Genomic DNA, 23,121 nt, shown 5'->3' with positions numbered 1-23,121 from the left:
ACTGATTCCTTGGCTTCACTTTCCTGCATTGCCTCCCACCACGCTTTCCAGTCCTGCAGTCTTCCGGCCTCACCAAACCACCTCCCTGCCTTCCTTGCACCTTAATGCCTCTGTTCTGTGAAATTGGCCACGTCCCTGATTTCTCCCATCTCCCCCAGGCTCGCCAAAAATTCACCATCCTTCAAGGTTTAGCTCAGAAATCCCTTTGCCCTAAAAATTTTCCTTTTCCTTGCTCCAAATCACCCAGAAGAGTTGGGCATCCATCAGGTGCAAACCTCAATTATGGATTCTAATTGCTGAGTATTCTTTTCTTCCTTCCTTCCTTCCTTCCTTCCTTCCTTCCTTCCTTCCTCTCTCTCCCTCTTTCCTTCCTTCCTTCCTTCCTTCCTTCCTCTCCCTATTTCTTTCTTTCTTTCTTTCTTTCTTTCTTTCTTTCTTTCTTTCATCTCTCATGTCCACTAGATTATGAACAACTTGAGTGCAAGGATTGCTTTTGTCTCTGCTACAAAATCAGACAATGGGTGGATGAATCAGTCATTGAGTGAAAGAACAATTTAAGCCCTCAGCATCATGCACTGCCATGGTCTAAGACGTTTTTACTAAGAACTCATGATCTATTTCCAGTAGCATGGCATAGGTCAAGTTCATTGGTACCTTTCTTGGTTATGTTCAGGCCTTTATTCACTAAACATTTGTTGAGTAGCTATGATGGGTCAGACTCTCTGCTAGGAGGAAAGTACAAAGATAAACACAGCTTAGTCCCTGGTCCACAGGAGCAAAGGATCTAGAGTACAGAACAATCCACAAGTGGGTAATTGTGACACAATTCAGTGTGTCAGTTATTGAGGACAGAAAGAGCATTCCAGCAAGAAGGGACATTATGTGAAAATTCCAGGGAGGTGACTGATACCTTGAGGTGTGCAGAGGGAGGCAGGTGACTATAGCTCAGTATTGCTGGAGGGTAAAGCTTTCCCTACGAAGTGGAAGGAGATAAGAGTGGAGAAATGTAAGGGCCTTCTGGGCCCTGCTAAGGGCTAGACGTCATCCTACAGGTATGGAGAAGATACTGAAGGGTTTCAAACAAGGGCAAGATGTGAAGGGATTTATGTTTTGAAAGACCACTCACTTGACTGGGCAGATAAAGACCAATGGAGACCAGATGGGATAAGGGGATAACAGCCACAGGCCAGGCAAGCAATGCTGGCTGCCTGAGCCAGTTCCATGGCAAGATCACGGGGATGGATGTAGGAAGTAAAAAACAGGCAGGAGTTGATGGTTCCCTGGAAATTAAGGTGTGTTTTTTATCTATGCTGTGTCACAAGCATACAGTTTTACCACAAACTTAGTGGCTTAAAACAAACATGCATTGTCTCACAGTCTCTGCAGGTCAGGAGCTCAGGCATGGCTTAAGTGGGTCCTCTGTGGAGGGGCTATGAGGCTGCAATCCTAGTGCCTTGTTGGAGGCTCAACTGGGAAAGGATCTGCTTTCACGTTCGCTCAGGTCGTTGGAAGGATTCACGTCCTTGTACCTGGAGGCCTTAGGGCTTCAGTTTCTTGCTGACTGTCAGCTAGAGGTTTCCCTCCATTCAAGACTGCCTGCGGTTATTGCCTTCCAAATGTTGGGGCTTCCCATCGTGGCTGTTTGCTTCTTCCAAGGCAGCAAAGGAGAGACTCTCTGTAAGGCAGGAGCCACACCCTTGTGGAACATAATCATGCCAGCGCCTTTGCCTTTGCTGTATTCTGTCAGTTAGAAGCAAGGCCCGAATCCTGCCCTCTCTCAAGGAGATAAGGAGGGTGATCACAGAAGGTGTGAACGCATAGAGGCTGGATTGTGGGTGTTCAGCACAAGCAGCCCCTGCTAGCTTCCCAGCAGCAGCTGGAGAAGATACATTATATAGCTTGTATTGACTGACACATTGTATAACTTGTGTGGTGGTGAGTCTGCAGTGACTTCATTTCGTAAGTCTTTTCTTTCATTTTAGTTGTTTTGCCATTTCCTCTAGGCGGTTTTCTTTCCCGGCGTCTCCCCAGCGTAAAGCCTCCCTCAGGCCATTAGCAGTGCTGCAGGGAAGGCGTTCCTCACAATCTAAGGAGATGCACCCTGCCTTGGCAGAGGCCCGCCTTGGTTTCCTAAATCAGAGTCCAGAAAATTCAATCCCTTCCAAATACCAACATGTTGGTATTTTATTGCACAATACTGTTAATAAGACTTAAAAAAAAAAAAATCTGAAATAAAAATCATTTAACACCCGGATAGTATTTGCTGCATTAAAATTTGGGATCTAAAATGAGTGCCCTCATTAGATATGCTTCTTCTCTACTTCTTCCATCTTAAAAAAAAAAAAATGTTTTTTTTAACGTTTATTCATTTTTGAGAGACAAAGCATGAGCGGGGGAAGAGCAGAGAGAGAGAGGGAGACACAGAATCCGAAGCAGGCTCCAGGCTCTGAGCCGTTAACACAGAGCCTGATACGGGGCAGGAACCCACAAACCGTGAGATCATGACCTGAGCTGAAGTCGGGTGCTTAACCGACTGAGCCACCCAGGCACCCCATCTCCTTCTCCCATCTTTAAGAGTGTAAGACACTGATAGTCCAGAAAGCAAGGCCTCCATTGTAAGAATACTGGAGTGCTTTCCCAGTTCAAAGACTTTTAAAAACAATGTTAACATTTCATCATTGTAACAAACATTTTTTTATCGCCTTGAAATGGATTTGGGGAATCCTGCATCAAATCTTCATCTCTGTATGACAAAGTAAAGAAGACAAACCCGAAACGCTTTCCTTGGAACAAACACTGCTACCTGGTATCCATAAAAGGACTTCAGTCCTGCAAAATGGTCTCTGAGCTGTTGGCGAGATCTCTTTGAAGTCAGCGAGGATGATTATGTGATGGTGAAAGCATCTTGGGGAAACACTCGAAGTTCATTTACAGCAGTTTTCCAGTTTCCCAACAGAAAAAGATTTCTGGGAAGGGAGAAAACTGCACAGAAATTTTCTCTGGCAGGGAGCCTGGGTGGCTCAGTGGGTTAAGCGCTCCGCTTCGGCTCAGGCTGTGATCTCAGTTTGTGAGTTCAAGCCCTGCGTCTCCAGCTTGGGGCTGGCAGCTGGGAGCCTGGAACCTGCTTCAAATTCTGTGTCTCCCCCTCTCTCTGCCCCTCCCCAACTCGTACTCCGTCTTTCCCTCTCAAAAATAAATAAAAGTTAAAAAGAAAAGAAATTTTCTCTGGCTTAATGATAAAACAATTGTCACTTTTCTTTCTTTCTTTTTTTTTTTTTTAAATTAAGATCAGGATGCTGAGGAGTGTGAAATTCTCTTCCTATGAAGATCAGTTTAGGAGCTGGTGACTCAACCAGAGGCGAGAAGACGTGAATACTGTTTTCTCCAATTATGTGAGAACACCTGAAAAAGGAGTTAATTGCATTCACCTTTCCTTCTGAATGCCGATTATAGTTGAACCAAAAAAAGAAGTCATAAACCTAGACGTACAGATTTACATTTTTCGGGGTGCCTGGGTGGCTCCCACTCTTGATTTAGGTTCCGGTCATCATCTCACGGTTTGTGAGCTCGAGTGTCGCCGCATCAGGCTCCTCGCTGAGCGTGGGGTCTACTTGGGATTCTCTCTCTCCCTCTCTCTGCCCCTCCCCGACACGTGCACGCACACGTGCACGCGTAGTTCTCTCTCTCTCTCTGTCTCAAAATAAATAAATAAACAAACATTTTTAAACATTTTCATTTTCTCTAATCCATCTGAATTTAACTCTAGTCTCTTTCGTCTTTCTGTAGAAATACAATAAATAATGGGGTGCCCGGGTGGCTCAGTCAGTTAAGCGTCAGACTTCAGCTCAGGTCATGATCTCATGGTTCGTGGGTTCGAGCCCCGAGGGCTCTGGGCTGACAGGCTCAGAGCCTGGAGCCTGCTTGGGATTCTGTGTCTCCCTCTCTCTCTGTCCCTTCCCCTCTCGTGCTCTGTTTCTGTCTCTCTCTCTCTCTCTCAAAAATAAATAAACACTGAAAAAAAAAAGAAATATAATAAATAACAATGCTGCCTTTGAAGCACTTTGCACAGTGCCTGGGCCATAGTAAATAATTTGATATGTGATTACTGGAGACATCAGCCTGGAGAAAATGAGGAAGTCTCCCCAAGCATTATGACTTCTGTTCCCCTTTAGTGACTAAGGCCACCAAAGACAAAAAGAGTAATTGCAGCCCCAGGCCATGTTAGGCCCAGTAGAGCAGGCGTAAGCCAGACGGTGGGTGGAGACAAAGCTTATCCAGGCCTCTCTCTACACCCCCATATCCTTTTCTCAACTAAAACATCTCTCCATACCCCTTTCTCTCCCCCAAACTCCCCTCAAGTGTCCATTGTCTATTGCAGATTTTTCTTACAGAGAAAAGAACACCCACTAGGAGGGTCATGACTTCATTCCTCAGCCCTCTGTTGGTAAAGGAGAGGGTGGTGCTTTGATTTGAGGAAATGAAATTCTCTTTGTTTTTAAGGTTTATTTATTTATTTAGAGGGAGAAAGAGCATGCCCTGGGGAGGGGTAGAGACAGAGAGAGAGAGAGAGAGAGAGGGAGGAGAGTGAATCCCAAGCAGGCTCCACACTGCCAGCACAGAGCCCGATGCAGGGCTTGAACTCATGAACCGCGAGATCGTGACCTGAGCTGAAACCGAGAGTTGGTGGCTTAGCCGACTGAGCCACCCAGGCACCCGAGGAAATGAAATTCTCATGGTTATATTTTAAGCACGTTGGGGGTGTGACTGTGCCTCATACAATTCCATGTCATCCAGAGTCTCTCCTACACGAAGAGTCCTGCGAGAAAACACCAGCACTCCCTCTGTGCATCTTCACAGGGCCTGCTAGGCACAGTTCTGATCTAGTCACAAATTACTCTTTGTATAAGAAAATCCTCAACATCCAGTGTAGATGGAGAAAAGACTAGAGCTTCATAGTTTCTAAAATTCTCTTTAAAAGACCTGAGAGACCATCGTCTCAAAAAGCATCCAAAATCAAGCAGTAAGGCACAGGAAGTGAGCATATTCCAAACTGGAAAGCACTTTCTAGCCTCATTTTGCTTATGTTAACCTTCTCTGATGTCCTGATCCCCGTTTGACTTGTAGACACCTGACATCCAATAGCCAGTCTCTCTGGCTTCATTAGCCCTTTATTGACCTCCTTTTCTGGTGCAATTTTAGCTTTCTCCCACAAACATATATTCTATGTTTCTTTGCTTGCCCTGTGCACTAAGACCGTAGGCTGATTACATTCCTACCACCAACACATCTCTCATTCTTTTTCCGTCCAGCTGCTCCATCTAGGGACGGAGTCAGTAAATTATGCCAAACAAAAATCCATTGTTATACTTAACAATGAGTTACTGATGGATTCCTATCAAATTCGGTAATAACACAGGATGATCACTGTCTTGATTACACCTTAATATCCCACGATGTCCATCTAGTGTAAAAGAGAGATAGATATACCATTGAGAAATTGAGACATGAATATTATCATTTTCAGTTAGGTGTTTGTATGTAGAAAATACAAATGAATCAACCAAGAACTTTTAAAATATCTGATAAAACTTGAGATTGAGACCTGAAATCATAAAACTGTTAGAGGAAAACATAGGCAGTAAGCTCCTCGACATTGGTCTTGGGGAGGATTTTTTGGATTTAACACCAAAAGCAAAGGCAAAATTAAACAAGCGGGACTCTGTGAAACTAAAAAGTTTTTGAATAGCAAAGGAAGCCATCAACAAAATGAAAAGGCAGCCTACTGAATGGGAGAAAATATTTTCAAGTCACATATCTGATAAGGGGTTAACAGCCAAAATACACAAAGTATCCATGTAACTCAATAGCAAAAAAAAAAAAAAACAAAACAAAACAAAACAAAAAAACAAACAAACAAAAAAACCCCAAAACCATCCAATTAAAAAATGGACAGAAGACATATTTCCAAAGAAGAGCTACAAATGGCCAACAGGTATGTGAAACATCACTAATCATCAGGGAAACGTAAATCAAAATCAAAATGAAATATCACCTCACATCCGTTAGAATGGCTGATATCAAAAAGACAAGAGATAACAAGTGTTGGTGAGGAAGTGGAGGAAAGAGAACCCTCGCGCCCTGCCGGGGGGAACGCAGACTGGTGCAGCCGCTCTAGAAGACAGTATGGAGGTTCCTCAAAAAAACTAAAAATAGAACTACCCTACAATCCAGCAATTCCACTTCTGGGTATTTATCTGAAAGAAACAAAATCACAAATTCAAAAAGATACCTGCACCTCTGTGTCCCCCACAGCATTAGTCCCAATAGCCAAGACATGAAAACAACCTATGTGTCCACTGATGTATGAATGGATAAAGAAAGTGTGAGGGGCGCCTGGGTGGCTCGGTTGGTTAGGCATCCGACTCTTATTTTGGCTCAGGTCATGATCTCACGGCTTGTGGGTTCAAGCCCCGTATTGGGCTTGCTGCTCTCAGCACAGAGCCTGCTTCGGATCCTCTGTCCCCCTCCCTGCCCCTCCCCCACTCATGCTCGCGCGTGCTCTCTCTCTCAGAAATAAACATTAAAAAAATTTAAAAAGTGGGGCGCCTGGGTGGCTCAGTCGGTTAAGCGGCCGACTTCAGCTCAGGTCATGATCTCGCGGTCTGTGAGTTCGAGCCCCGCGTCGGGCTCTGTGCTGACAGCTCAGAGCCTGGAGCCTGTTTCAGATTCTGTGTCTCCCTCTCTCTGACCCTCCCCTGTTCATGCTCTGTCTCTCTCTGTCTCAAAAATAAATAAACATTAAAAAAAAATTTTTTTTAAATTAAAAAAGAAAATGTGATTATATATAACATCTATGTTTTTATTTTTTTTATTTATTTACTAAAATACTATTCAGACATGAAAAAGAATAAAATCTTTCCATTTACAACAACATGGATGGACTTTGAGGGCATTACGGTAAGCGAAATAAGCCAGAGAAAGACAAATACCATATGAGCTCACTTACATGTGGAATCTTAAAAAAAAGAAAGACAGGAAAAGAAAACTGAACGCATAGATACAGAGAACAGATTGGCGGTTGCCAGAGGCAAGGTGTAGGAAGTGGGTGTAATGAGTGAAGGGGGGTCAAAAGGTACAAAGAAACTTCCAGTTATAAAATAAGTAAGTCATGAGGGTGTACTGCATAGCATGGTGACTATAGTTAACAATGCTCTATTGTATATTTGAAAGTTGCTAAGAGAATAAATCTTAAGAGTTCTTGTCACAAGAAAAAAATTTGTAACTATGAGTGGTGATGGATGTTGAACTTGACTTATTGGGGTGATCACTTCACCATACACACAAATATCGAATCACATTGCACACCTGAAATCGATATAAACGTTATATGCTGAGTAGACGTCAATAAAAAAAAAAGAGAGAAAGAGAGAGAGAGATCTGATAATTCCACATTTGGAAATCTATCAAGAAAGTGGTTGGATACAGTATTTATAAATTCAATTGTTTCACCTCACAACATATCGGCGAACTGAAAGAAAGCAATCACAAATCAGCACGTATTGTACTCCCGTTTATATGGAATGTTCAGAATAGGTCAGTCCGTAGGGACAGAAAATAGGTTTGCAGTTGCCAGAGGTTTGGAGTGGGGAGGAAGAAAGGGGGAGTAATAGGGATTGACTGCTAATAGGTACAATTTTTTTTTTGGACATGATCAAACTGTTTTAAAATTAGATTATGGTCATGGTTGCATAACTCTGTATATATACTATAGATCATCAAACTGTATGCTTTCAACGAGTCAATTTCATGCTATGTAAATTACACCTTAGTAAAGCTGATTGGGGTGACTGGCTGGCTCAGTCAAAAGAGTGGCGACTCTTGATTTCGGGGTCATGAGTTCGAGCCCTGCATTGGGTATAGAGAGTACTTAAAAAAATAAAAAACTTAAAAAACAAAATCAACAAATTCCATGTATACCAAAATACTCTTAAAATACAACAAAGAAGATTCCATATTCTAAAGATATAAAATATAATACTTAGGAATAACTTAGTTGTAAGAGAAAGAGATACAACCTGCATAAATAAAGCTATAAAACTTTATTAAGATACATAAAGTAAGACATAAGTGAATCAAGAGATATGCTTGAATAGGAAGACTGGATATTATGATAAAATTTCTTTCAAAATTCATGAATAATTTCCAACCAGTTCGATTTTAATAAAAATGCCAACAGAGGCCATTATGGAGTGGCAGTAAACAAAATTATTTTAAAGTTTACCTGGAGGAATAAAAAGGAAATGGAAAAACTCCTTGTTAATTCAAAAGCTAGTGACAGTCTCCTTCACTTTTGCAAAGGTTTTATAAGCTCCTACATCCCTTTATTAAAAACCCCTGCATTAAATCCCTATGTGTTTGAAATACCTAGTTTGTTTTTTTATCTGAATCTGAGCTCATACATTTCCAAAACCAAAAATCAGTAAATAACGTCTAAGTTTTAGAAAAATATTTTCTTTTATCCACAAATGAGGTACTATTATATCACACAAGAGATTGTTTCAAAAGTTAAGTAGAGGGGCACCTGGGTGGCTCAGTTGGTTAAGCGTCCAACTTCCGCTCAGGTCATGATCTCATGGTTTGTGAGTTCGAGCCCTGCGTCGGGCTCTGTGCTGACAGCTCAGAGCCTGGAGCCTGCTTCAAATTCTGTGTCTCCCTCTTTCTCTCTGCCCCTCCACAACTCATGCTCGTGCTCTCTCTCTCCCTCTCAAAAAAATAAATAAACATTAAAAAAAAAAAGTTAAGTAGATTTAAAAACTTTCTCCATAGCTGAAAAGGGAATGTACCTGTGTATCCTTAACTGGTCTCCAGAGGGCAGTAGAGTCATTTATACTTAACTAAAGTTACCTCAACCAAAGTGTTTACTTTGATTTTTTTCCCCCAATACTCTCCTGTTTTTTTCTTATGACTGAGCCTTAACAAACTGGGTGGCCAGGATTAGGAAGACTGTCTGAGGTCATGGATCAAAGTAATGACAACAAGCCAAAGGGAAGACTCAAATAATCACTTTGATGTCATTACAATAATTCTCTAATTCGATAAACCAACTAACTACAATTAATATTGTTGCGTAAGTATATTTAATCAGCATGTGTTCATGAATATACAACATTTGATAATTTCAAGGCTTTCTACTTTTAGAAGTACAAGACGTATATATAGTGATAGCCACTTACTTCGTCATATTTTTTTTAACTTCGTTTCTTTATTTTTATTAATCTCTACACCCAATGTGGGGCTCAAACTCACAACCCCAAGATCAAGAGTCACATGCTCTTCCAACGGAGCCAGCCAAGCACCCCATTCAGCCATATTTTTTGAGCATTTGATACACTAGAAGTATATCAGTGTCCCAGAAATTGCTGAAGACACAAAAGATTAGGAAAGCACGTTCAAGAAAAACCATAGGGCTCTGACTTACTCTCTTACTGTAAACAACAAAAATTCTGGAGAAGATACGCGAAATGCCTCTAGAAGCTGACAAAGTAAGGAATACTTTAGGCCAAAATGAAGTGAATGCAAAATTCCACAGAAGTATGCCGCACACTGAAGCTGGCTTTCACTCTAGGGAACTGCTAAACCAGGTGAACATGAACTTTGGCTTACACCTCTTTGCAGGACACAGAGAAGAGACATCGCGTAGGTCCTCCTCAAAGTGGTCATTCTAAATAATAGGAGACCATCTCTTCAAGGTAGAAACACCAAAGGCCACTCTCCTTCAGTGTGAGAACAAACCAGAACCACCTTGAACTCTGTACCCGCTCCCAGTCAACTACAAGTGAAATTGCCTCCTGTCTGGAAACTTGGCACGAAGTGCAGAGAATGGGGAAAAAAATCTCTTCTGAGTTTTGTAAGCACAAGATGAAAGATGACCTGTATAAATTCATACATCTGGGTGGTCTAAAATGTCTCAAGTTAAAGTCAGATTAAAGTGGTCACAGACCCAGGAATCTCACAAAAGCAAACACGAATCTTCTCTACAGAAACTACTTCTGTCCTAGGCTTCAAGGAATTCCCACAGAAATGTAAGTTCAGAGTCAAAAATCATAAAATCCAGGGGTGCCTGGGTGGCTCAGTCTCCTGGGTGACCGACTTCAGCTCAGGTCGTGATCTCACGGTCTGTGGGTTCGAACCCTGCGTCGGGCTCTGTGCTGACAGCTCAGAGCCAGGAGCCTGCTTCGGATTCTGTGTCTCCCTCTCTCGCTTCTCCTCTCCCCCTTGTGTTCTATCAAAAATAAATAAACATTAAAAATTTTTTAAAAAAATCATAAAACCCAAAAGTAAAGGACACATCACGTGTGACAGCCAGCACTTATCAGACCCTCCATGATGGAAACGGTGAAACACAGAATATAAATCAAGTATATTCCAATACGTTTAGAAAGATAACTGGGCTAAAATTATCAGCAAAGAGCAAGGGTCATAAAAAAATAACCAATAATCAAGCACAGAGTGTCAAATAGAATTCCTACTCATAAAAAACATTATAAATAATATTTAAAAACTCGATGAAATGGCTAAAACAGTAATACAAAAAAAGTGGGCTTAAAAATATAGTATTAAAATTTTTACATGAGAACAATATATATTATTAAGCCTTTATTCCAACATATGTTTAAGTTTCAATCAAATAGACAAGACCCTAGACAAATATCTCATTATATCTGAATCAAAAGGAATAGAAAACCAGATAGTCTTATAATCACTAAGGAAATTGAGGAATCCAAAAGATGTCAATTAATCAATCAATCTGTCCAGGCCCTGATGAATGTAGATTTAAAATACCCTAAGCAAAATATTAATACACTAAGATCAACAACCATTTTTTCCAAAAGCCGTATCATGGCCAAGTTGGACTCAGACAAATAAAGTAAGGTTGATGTAACACTTAAAAAAAATGTAATTAATTAATTTCACCACATTAATAGATTGAGGGAAAAATCATATGGCCTCGCAGTAGACTCATAAAACCCACACTTTATAAAACTGAAATGTATCCATGATTTTTTAATAGTCTCTTTAAAATAGCCTGGTAATGTAGAAAGTATTATGTGTGATGTTGAAACATTAGATTCATTCTCTATAAGATTACATATAAAATAAAGATGCTTGCTTTTAATAACTTTTATTAACACTATAGTGGCTGCACCACCAGTGAAGTAAAGAAAGATAAATGAATGAATGAAGAAATGGTATAAGGATGAAAAATATAGTAACAAATATGTAATTCCTCTCAATTAATATAACTGTTTATATACAAAGTCCTGAAAACGCTATGGACGAATTATTAAAATAAGTTCGAGAATCTTTTTAATGTTTATTTTTGAGACAGAGAGAGAGACGTAGAGGGAGAGAGGGAGACAGAGGATCTGAAGCAGGCTCTGTGCTGACAGCAGAGAGCCGATGCAGGGCTCAAATGCATGAACTGAGATCGTGACCTGAGCCGAAGTTGGACGCTTGACGGACTGAGTCACCCAGATGCCCCAAAAGTCTAAGAATTTAATGATGGTCATTACAAAATCAATGCATACTAATCAATTGCATTTCTCTACCCCAGTAATAAACAGTCAGAAAATGTAGTTTTGAAAAGGTACTTTGCTGTATCTTCAAGAAAAGTATTTTGGAATAAATGCAGTAGAAGTGTTGTGGGGTCATGGAGCACTGATGGTCGAGAAAGAATTCTTGGGACATTGTGTGGTGCGGCAAAGTTTAAGTAGCACCGGGACAGGACCCGTGGGCAGAAAGGGCTGCACTTCTGCTGTATGAAGCTGGTGATTATATGCTTGGTGCTCAAGGGGAAGGGGGTGTGCAAGGAATATGAGATCACGAATGTCTTCTTTGAATTTCTACTTGTAAAACCACTTTTTGCAAGATTTCTCTGGTGCTTCTCCTTCAGTCGCTATTAACTATCAGTGAGACTTAGAGGCAGTCATAAGACCATCTGAGAATGCAGCGACCAGCACATATTTGATCCTTATCGAAAATATGCGGGCCATAGGTCAGCCTGCTCGGCTAAAGGTGAAAAACGTTCTGCTTCCATCCCTCATCAAAACTAGCAGACGTCCTTTTGAATATAATTGTAAAATTGTATTTTAAAATATGAAAAAAAGCTAAGTCAGTACTGTACTGTAAAAACTAAGTCAATAATACTGTATTGTATTTTGCACAGTACTGATTGACTCAATATAGGCGTGGTATCACAGGAAGATATTTGGTCCTTGTTCCTGGTTCCCGGCACCTAAAGCTCTTAAAAGTTCTGGTAAGAGAGGCATGAACATCTGTTGTTGTTGTTGTTTTTAAATTTATTTATTTTGAGAGAGAGGGAGCAAGCACGTGAGAGCCAGCGAGGGGCAGAGAGAGAGGGATCGAGACAGACAATCCCAAACAGGCTCCACACTGTCAGCACAGAGCCAGACGCCGGGCGCAAACTCATGAACCGTGAGATCGTGATCTGAGCCGAAACCAAGAGTCGGATGCTTAACCGACGGAGCCACCCGGGCGCCCCAGAAGCGTGTTGTTCTAATGAGGCCACTCTTGGGAGGCCCCTAAATAGCTTCAGGATGAAGGCTGGTTGCCAGAAAGATCAAGCCTTGATTAGAAGCTTAAGACTTTGGGCTCTATCTTCCCGCCTCTGGGAGGGGACAGTGGCTGGAGACTGAGTAAATAGCTAATGATTTATTCAATCGTGCCTACCTGATGAGATCTCTATGAGAAACCCAAATGAGCGCACTCAAAGAGCTTGTTGGTTGGTGAACACAACTAGAAGCGGGGAAGGTGATGCCTGTGGAGAGGTCACGGAAGCTTCGTGCTGTGCTGTGCATCTGAAGGAGAGCCGAATTTGCCCCCCCAAAATATGCCTCTTTGGTATAAGGATTATTTTAGGCTGATTTCCTTTCAAAAACAGCAGATAGGAGAAGTTTTGCAAACTGAGAAGTTACTCTTTTGTCAGGACATGGACAAGGGACTAGACATAGAAGATATGAAAGAGACATGTATAAGGAAAACCTTCATTTGTAAAGGTGTCTTCCCTCTGGGCCAGAAAGAGGAAGATTAAAACCCTAGAAATGCTTATCGATGGACGAGAGGAGGATGGAAATCTGCATAACAGTCAGAGACTTGTCTACTGTGCTTTGCCTGATAACTTCTCAGAACTGGCTCCCCCCCCCCCCCCCCCCCAGAGATAGTGTTTAAGGTGGTGGCTTGGGCGTTTGTGGAGTTACTCAGTTTTCCTGCCCCCCCCCCCCCCCCCCCCCGCCATGTTACTAAGTTCTGTTTGTTTTTCTTCTGTTAATCTGTCACTTATTGGAGGGGGGGAGGGGTCAAGGGCTCTGTTAAGAACCTAGAAGGGAAGAAGGAAAGTTATTTTTGCTCCCTTACACATCTTTTCCATTTGGCTTTTTGGGTTGTGTCCTTTATAATAAACTGGTGACTAGAAGTAAGGTGCTTTCCTGAGCTCTGGGAGTCCTTCTATGAAATTACCAAACCTTAGCAGGATAGGGCAGGAGAGGGAATACCCACTTTATAACCAGCGGGTCAGAAGTACTGGGGCTTGCGACTGGCATCTGAAAAGGAACAGTATTGTGGGATGGAACCCTTTACCTGTGGGGTCTGCACTAGCTATGGATAGTTGGTGTCAGAACTGAATCAAATTCTTGGACGATGAAGGTCCCCAGAATATGCCAATTTGACATGATTATTCTGAGTTGAAGGCAACTGAGGAACAGCAGGTGCAGGAAAAGTCCTAAAAACAGCATAAAACTCCTTTTGTGAAGGAAATTGACATTTACAAAGGAAATTTCCGTTTGTAAAGGTGTCTCCCACTTCCGGACCAGGAAGCGGACCCTTACACGAGCAGCTCTGAGGAATGGAGAAGACGTTGACTCAAATCTGTATAACAACCTTAGTAAATGATCCTTGCTTATCAAACTCTCCCTAGTCACCTGCCCATAACTTACCACCCTCCTCCCTCAAAAGCCCCAAATCCCTTTTCTTTTGTTTAGCCTCTCCAGACTTTATTGCCTTCTGGGAGGGTTTATAAGCCCCCAAATTCTGGCTGCCTCCTTAAGCCACATTTCTTTGTGAATTTGCATGCATAGTGATGTGGGGAACAAAGGCAAAGGAAAAAAAAAATTAAATTTCCTTACAACTTACAGCCCTTCGACAAGTCCTTGAGACCCGGCAGAGTGACCTTCCTCTAGGAACTCAACTACCTCAATGTTAATACTTTGCTCAGGGCAAAAGGCAATCTTAGCTTAACATTATCCCGACTTCCAGAATCCTGGAAGTCTCCTTTAACATGTAGAAATTCCTTTGGAAACTTCCTTTATCTCTACCCTCCCAAGATATATGTCAGCAATCATCCTCTAGGTATATGTGCCACTGATATATACCCGAAGGGTCTCATGACTAAGGTTTTATTAGACGGTAATAAATGACCTTTTCCTAACAACAGCTAGCCCCTCAAGGTCCTGGAGACCTTGCTTCCAGAATTCCTTAGAGAGTTACACTATCCCTAACCCTTTCCCAACTTGAAAGTATATAATCATCCACCCCTCACAACTCCAGTGCAGCTCTTTCTGTCCATGGGTCCTGTCTCTGTGCTTTAATAAAACCACTGAAGATATCTCAAGAATTCTCTCTTGACCGTTCGCGTCGAACCCCAACATCTCCATATTACATAGCATTTAATTAAATCTGTTTTTCTCTCCTGTTAATCTTTTTTTTTTTTTTTTAATGCTTATTTGTTTCTGAGAGAGAGAGAGAGAGACAGAGCGTGAGCTCGGGAGGGGGCAGAGAGAGGAGGAGACACAGAATCCGAAGCAGGGTCCGAGCTCTGAGCTGTCAGCCTAACGTGGGGCTCAAACCCACAGACTGTGAGATCATGACCTGAGCCAAGTTGGACTTTTAACCAATTGAGCCACCCAGGCGCCACTGTCTTTTTTCTTTCTTTCTTTTTTTTTTTTTTTTTTGAGTTCATTTATTTATTTTTGAGAGAGAGAGATCGCGTGTGAGAGCTGGGGAGGGGCAGAGAGAGACAATCCCAAGCAGGCTCCATACAGTCAGCTCAGAGCCAGATCTGCCTCGAACTCACAAACCATTGAGATCATGACCTGAGCTGAAATCAAGTCAGACGCTTAAGTGACTGAACCACCCAGGTGCCCCTAATCTGTCTTTTATCAGTTTGATTTTTGCCATCTCACTCGATAAAAAGAAAAAGAAAAAGTTTTTCCTCCTCTATGACATCCTGTTGGTGTCAGGGTTTGGAAAAGTCTGCAACTTTGGTGTCAGGAGGGAAAAAAAATTCTAACTATAGGAAAATATGCATCCCCCCCCCAAATGGTCTATAGTTTTCATGCAAACCCAACACAATTTTCAATGAATTTATTTGTACAATATGTCACGAAACACATTATTTAATGTATACGGAGGGACACAGAGCCAAGAACATTCAGTCCATTTCTGTAGAAGAAAAGAAAATGAGATAACTTATCTTACCAAATACCTAAAATTACATGTAAATCGTAGTGGTACTGATGAAGGAGCCAAAGGCAAGCTAACGCCCGCAACTACCAACCCCCCTGCCCCCGCCCCACCCCCCCCACCTAGGTGAAATATGTGTGATATTCCTCAGGCATGCCTGGCTGCCCAAGAACAAAGAAAAGGAAAGAAAACAAATGATGAACTGATAAAGATCACAGCTATGCAGAACAGGAGTCTCCATCAGTTTAAAATATTTTAGTAAATTACAAGAAAAAGGCAATTTTATCAATAGCTTAAATCTCCGGAAACCTATGGACTCAGTGTCCTGGAACCCCAACATCACCCTTCTTCCACAGTGATATGGGAACAAAGGCAAGAAGGAAATGGCTAGATACAATTAAGTTTCCTTATTACCTGCAGCCCATTGACAAATACTTGAGGCTGGCAGAGTAGAACATTTCTCCAGGAACTGTCTTAATGTTAATGTTTTGCTAGATGGAAAAACAATCTTAGCTTGACAATTGCTAGGCTTCCAGTATCCCGTGAGTCTTCTTTAGCATATGAAAATTCCTTTGGAAACTTCCCCTTGACTCTACCTCCCCCAGCTCCTGAGTATATAATCAGTCTTTCCCCGTAGTCCCAGGGCAGTGTTTTTTGTTCCACCGGTCCTGTCCCCATGCTTTAATAAAATCACTTTTTGCACCAAAGATGTCTCCAAGAATTCTTTCTTGGCCATCAGCTCCGAACCTCCATCACCCCCAAAAGCTCATCACTTATGGGGAAAAATGAATCCCTACTTTTCAAACCAATACTAAAAATCAATTCTAGCAGATTAAACACCTGAATGTAAAAGGCAAAAATATAAAAATTTTAAAAGACTTTAAGATGTAGCAGCATTTTAAAAACAAAACATAGAATGTGGAAACAATGAGGAAAGGAGAAAGTTTGACTACATTCAAAAAGTTTGCGGGGGGGGGAGGGGGGTGGGCATCAAAAAACACCATAAAAAGGCTGGAAAGACAAAGAAGTGGGAAGATATTTGTAACATACAACAAATAAAAATGAGTTCATAATATGTTTTTAAAAACTGTGAAAATTAATAAAGGGAAATCTCACTAGAATGGAGTCAGGAGGTTGGGGGTGGGGGAAGGGGGTGTGGCTTTCATGCCTCAGTCTCACTGGTGGTGCCCATCAATTGCAAATCAAACGGGAAAAGGCGGGACTTTGTAAACAGGTACTATTTTACTATCCTGGCAGGAGGCAGGAATGCTTCCTCTCCAGCCCTCCCTCCCTGGCTTCCCCCACCTCCTCCCTCCCTCCTGCCCCCCCCCCCCAAATAAACCAATTTTTTGCCCGTAAAATAACTGGTAGTTTGATTTTTTTTTTTCCTTAACATTTATTTATTTATTATTGAGAGACAGAGAGAAACAGAGCGTGAGCAGGGGAGGGGCAGAGAGAGAGGGAGACACAGAATCTGAAGCAGGCTCCAGGCTCCAAGCTGTCAGCACAGAGCCCGATATGGGGCTCGAACTCACCGACCGCGAGATCATGACCTGAGCCGAAGTCAGACGCTTAACCGACTGAGCCACTCAGGCGCCCCTGCTTTTTTAATTTAACAGAACACTCCTATTAATCAATGAGAAAACAAATACCAATACAAAATTAATTTAAACAGGCATCTCAGAGAACAAGAAAACTGAATGATGTGAAAAATTATGAAGTCTCAGTGAAGAAGTAGAAGTATTTTTATAAACTGCTGAAGGGAATGTCTTTTATTACAATCAGTTTATTTTTTACATTTTTGAGTCTTTTAATTTTTTTAATGTTTATTTTTGAGAGAGAGAGAGAGAGAGAGTGCAAGCAGGGGAGGGGAAGAGAGAGAGGGAGACACAGAATCTGAAGCAGGCTCCAGGCTCCGAGCTGTCACCACAGAGCCCGACGCGGGGCTTGAACTCACACACAGCGAGATCATGACCTGAGCTGAAGTCGGACGCTCAACTGACTGACCCACCCAGGCGCCCCATGGATAACATTTTTATATAGACTCTATAGCTGATATATCTGTATTTCAACCTTTTTCTCTGTATATTTCTCTGTCATCTAGCAATTCTACTCCAGTATATGCCCAACAGAAATGCATTCATATGTGCATTTAAAGATACATACAAGAGGGGCTCTTGGCTGGCTCAGTTGATAGAGGATCTGACTCTTGATTTCGGGGTTGTGGGTTCGAGCCCACATGTGGAGATGACTTGAAAAAAATAAAATCTAAAATCTAAGAGGCACGTACAAGAATGTTCATAGCAGCACCATGCCTTTAACAGGCAAATACTGGGAACAACTCAAATGTCCATCCACAATAGAATGGGTCCACTAAACGTACTTGGCAGGGTTGAGGGTACGAAAGCTACAGCAGAATGAACCTGGAGAGCCAACGGGGCAGGGTCACCCAAGGCCTGGAAGGCATAGACCAAGCACGGGGGCTTGGACTCCACCTTGAACTCTAAAAGGCACTGTGGGCGGGGTGGCGGCCTGGCGGCTCAGTCTGTTAAGCACGGGACTCTTGAAATCGGAGAGTCGTGATCTCACCGTTTGTGAGTTCGAGCCCCACTTGGGCTCTGTGCTGGCAGTGTGGAGCCTGCTTGAGATGGTCTCTCTCCCTCTCTCTCTGCCCCTCCCCCATCTGCACAAGCTCTCTCTCTCTCAAAATAAATAAACATTAAAAAAATAACAATAATTTTAAAAAAGCCATCGGAGGGTTTTATGAAAGAGGACCAAAGCAGTAGCCTGCGTTTTTCAAATATGTCTACTTTTTTATGATGAAACATATGCCAAAGTAGAGAAAATTATAATAGTCTGTTACCCACTTATCTACCCGTTTTGTGCTTACATATTTTTATGAGAATCTTACACATCTTGCCATTGAGCCCTGAACACTTCCAGTTCATCTCTAATAATTAAAGGTTTCTTTCCTTCTTCTTTTTAAGAAAATTTTTTAATGTTTTATTTATTTGTTTATTATTTTTGAGAGAGGCAGAGTGCGGGCAGGGACGCGGCAGAGAGAGAAGGAGACACAGCATCTGAAGCAGGCTCCAGGCTCTGAGCTGTCAGCAGAGAGCCCGATGTAGAGCTTAAACTCACAAGCTGTGAGATCATGACCTGAGCTGAAGTCAGACGCTTACCCGACTGAGCCACCCAGGCGCCTCCTCCTCCTGCTTCTTTTTTTTTTTTTCTACAGAATCATAATGCCACCATCACACTAACAAAATTGACGAAGGGTTTCTTAATGTCATTTAACAGCCAGTCCGTATTAAAATTTCTCCAAATTTTCCGACAGTTGTTCAAATCAGGATTCTAACGAGCCCCACAGATTGCATTTAGTGAGACCTCGTCTCTTTAATGCTTTTAATCTAGAGCAGAACTTGGTTCCTTTTGTCCCTCCCTCCACTACCCAACATTCTGCCTTAAACCACAGATAGCGCCCTTCTTCCATCCTTCCCTCTTTCTCATTCTTCCTTCCGTCTCTCTCCAAGAAACATTTATTAAAAGCTAAGCACAGTGCCTGGCACTGAGGAAACTCCTCGCAGTTTCTGTCTTCCCAGATGGTGTATCTACCTGAGTCTCCATTTCTCCAATGTGCTATTAACACCGTTACAGGAGTAACCAACCCGAAGGGTACAAAGGCACCTCTCTTTCTCCTGCTCAGAAAATCCAAGCATTTCCCATTTTCTGTGGAACCACGTTAGAAACATAGATGGGAATTGGGGTCCCAGCTCCACTGCTGACCAGCTCTGTGGCTTTGGGTAAGTTGCTTAATGTAGCCATGCCTCCGTTTCCCTGGTTAGCCAAGGAGGATCCTACTGCCCACTTCAAATGCTCATATCATGCAGTTGAACCAGCAAAAGATACTTGAACTTCATCTCTGGGCGCCACGTTTTGGATGAGCCCGAGAGCATAGGCACTTTGGTAGCAGCCTAATTTGCCTTCTAATTAGCAAGAGCACTAGGTTAGAATACGAGCCTGGGACATGGTTCCTATTATTACCACGTTAGGAAGTGAGGATTCGATTTGGGGCCCCAGTTCTTGCTACTTGCTCATGTGAAGACCGAATAAAACAATGTATCTAAACACCTTTGCATGGTGCCTGGCACAAAGAAAGCACTCAGTAAGGCACTGTTCTTTTACTATTGTTAACACACATAGAAAAATAAAATAAATAACTGAAATATACCTGTGCAAACTTTCATGAGTTCTCCTGTTACTTAGTTTCACAGAATGTTGCTGGATAACCTCTGGCTGGTGCAACCCAGGAACTGAATTTTTAATTTGATTTCAACTTCATTTTTAATAGCCACATATGGCTCCTAGCTACCATGTAGGGCAATGAAACGGTCAGTGACCGACCAGGTCCTACTTGCCTTTTCACATGCTATGGGACGTGGGAAGCCAGTTTGCCTAACCAGTTTTGCCGCCCCAGTAATCCTCCTTGAGGCAGCAAAACTTCTCTTTTCCATTTGGGTAAACCCTGTCCTCAATATCATCTCCTGAGATGCGTAGGTCACTCTGGCTTAGCTTGCAGTGGGGGCGGGGGAGAATCACTAGGCCAGATTGGTCAGGGTCAGCCTTGAGACTCTTGTAGGAACTATTTAGAAAGAGATGCGCTAAGATTGCTCTGGAGGGAAGAAGATCTGCCTGGAAATTAAACCTTCAGAGAAGAAGGCAGAAGCAGGGGATGGACGGTTGCTCGATAACATTATTTGAGCACCTAGATCCAGCTTTTCCTGAAGTCATTACTATCATTACACTGTTCAGTTACATGAACCAATAAATTCTTTTAACTAATGCCGGTGTAATTAGCTATGTGTATAACTTGCCACTGTAAACATTTTGACTAATATACACTATGCTGTCTACTTGGAATCCCTTTGCATTTCTTGTCTACAAACTGAGAGCTTACTTTAAAACCTACCACAAATATCACCTCCTCTGTGAAGCCTTCCCAAAGCACAAAGGCAGAAATAATTGTTCCCTTTGTGGAATTTACATAACTCCTGTTACGTGTTTTTCTCTGCACCGAACAAAGTATATTATGGTTTAGTGTATAATCTTCCTCCATTTGCCCCTCTTCCATCTCTGAAATGTCAGTGTCCAGCATATCTCAGCACACAGCATTCACTCAACATGTAAATCGAAGATGAATTTATTTGACTTTAAGTTATCATAGCCTAGGGGCACCTGAGTGGCTCAGTCAGTTACGCATCTGACTTCGGCTCAGGTCATGATCGTGCGGTTCGTGGGTTTCAGCCCCACATCGGGCTCTCTGCCATCATCTTGGAGCCTGGAGCCTGGAGCCTGCTTTGGATTCTGTGTCTCCCTCTCTCTCTGCCCCTCCCCGGCTATCGCTCGCGTGCTCTCTCTCTAAAATAAATGAACATTAAAAAAAATAAAATATTAAGTTATTATATAGCCTAATATTTTACGCAGTTTGTTGCTGCCTTTATTTGTTAAAATAAGTATTTTATTATGGTGAACTATATGAAATTGCCGATATTTGACATTTCGGGCTCCAAAAGTGGCAATTTCATATTGTCCAACATAATATATATTGATAATCATTATAGATATCCTAAGGGCGCTTTATCGTATCTGAAGTCCACAGTCAGTGGACAGAAAGATACAAGCCAGAATGCTAAGATGATAAAAGAGCGGAAAAAATTTACCAGTACCAAGGACTGTCATGAATATGTGAAAGTGTTTATTTATTTATGTGTTTTTAAAGGTTTATTTATTTATTTTGAGAGAGAGAGAGAGAGACGGTGTGAGCAGGGAAGGGGCAGAGAGAGAGGCAGAGGGAGAATCCTAAGCAGGCTCCCTGCGGCCAGCGCAAAGCCTGTTGTCGGGCTTGAACCCACGAACCGTGAGATCGTGGCCTGGCTCAAAACCGAGAGTCGGACACTTAACCGACTCGGGTACAGTTGTAAGGGCCTCACAAGGATCAATTCGCTTCATGTTCGTAACAAGCGTAGGAGGCAGGTACTACTATGATCCCCAATGGACACGTGAGGAAACGGAGGCAGAGGGGTTCGGTATTTTGCCTCGGGTCGCCGAACGATTAAGAGACAGAGCCAGGATTCTAACCCAAGTAGCCTGACTGCAGGGTCCTTGTTCTGAAACACACATTACGCTAACTCTTACCCATGATGCTACATTATGCTGGCAGAACTCTGTCACCCAACAAATGTAATTCAGAAACTGCTCACTGATGGGAGTGCAAGGAAGCCGTCCCCTCTATTTACTGCTGCAGAATACATCTTCCCAAACTTAGCGGCTCGAAACCACAACTGTTCTTCGTGCTCACAGGCTCTGTGAGTCAGGGGGTTAAGACAGGCACAGGGGGATGGTTTGTCTCTGCTCCATACTGCCCGGGACCTCAGACGGAAGGACGAAGTGGCTGGGGGCCACGTGACTGGGGAGTTGAGCCCAGGTGAGCCTGTGGACCTAGTGTCCACATGTGGGTCCTCCGAAAACCTGGGCCTCTCGCAGCTCAGCAGCTGGATTCGGAGAAGGTGAAGCTGGAGAAAACATTCCAAGGGTAGAAGGATGGAGCCTCAACGCTTCTCTGGACCTGGTCTCTGAGCTGGCGTCACTGCCCTCACCTTGGCTACAGACAAGCAAGGCACTGAGGCCAGCCCAGGTTCAAGGAGGGGGAGTCACGCTCCTCCTCTCCGTTGAAGAGGGGCGAGGTAACACTGCACGTGAGTGGGACACCGTCCCAGCCACTTTAGCAAACGACTGGTGCAGAGTCAGAGAGGCTGCTGACAGAGCAGTAGGTCCAGCTGTAGGTTACGGAACAGGCAGCCAACAGTGGCTTGAACAGCAAGAGGGGTAATTGTGTCTGGAAACGGAAGGGCCAAGGGGCAGAGCGAGTCCGGGGCTATTTAGTGGTTCAGTGATGTCATCCACGAGCCCAGTGCTTTCCATCTTTTCACTCTGCCACCTGTACGTCGCACATCCAAAGTGTCTCAGTCCTTCGTTTTCGGTTGGCCGCGGCAATCCCGAGCATCAGAAGGAGGCAACGTGTCAAGCAAAGAAAACGAAGGGTATTTCTTCCCACGGGTGGCTTTACGCGCCCAAGAATAACCTCGGAGCCCACTTGGCTTCAGCTCACGTTGGTCAGGGACCTGACCTTGCCCGTGTTCCCGCCGTATCTGGAAAGGGCGCAGGCAAAGAAAGGGCCCAGCATTTGGGCCCCTTAATACTGTGAAGAGAAGTGAGAAGTGCTTCCGCTAATAAAAAAAGGAAGAGCGAGAATCACTCCTGAGTCACCAGTGTCTGCCACAAATGTGGGCAGCCGTCCACCTGTTTAGCAGATATTAGCTGATCGCTAACCACACATCGGGCCTGCTAAGAGGCAGGCAGAGCAGTGAGTAAGACACAGCATCCCTGCCCTCCTAAGGCTTGCAGTCTGGTGTGGACCAGAACGCGGAACAAGCAGTTATAATTAAGTACAAATGTGGCAAGCGTCAAGGAAAAAATGCATGTAATCAACGCACAGTTTGCCACAATAAAAATATTTCTTCGGGA

At 42.9% G+C, this 23,121-nt stretch overlaps 1 protein-coding gene across 2 annotated transcripts in view; it reads right to left on the bottom strand.

The window, feature by feature from the left end:
• The window catches only part of CUNH10orf67 (chromosome unknown C10orf67 homolog), a 165,367-nt gene that overhangs the window by 115,775 nt on the left and 26,471 nt on the right, over positions 1 to 23,121 (bottom strand). The gene's annotated exons all lie outside the window — the stretch shown is intronic.

The sequence above is a fragment of the Panthera pardus genome, unplaced genomic scaffold (assembly GCF_024362965.1).
Source record: "Panthera pardus isolate Hobbes unplaced genomic scaffold, ASM2436296v1 HiC_scaffold_6, whole genome shotgun sequence".
Taxonomy (NCBI): Eukaryota; Metazoa; Chordata; class Mammalia; order Carnivora; family Felidae; genus Panthera; species Panthera pardus.
The sequence above is the reverse complement of the archived record's forward strand: the minus strand, read 5'-3'. Positions and strand labels throughout refer to the sequence as shown.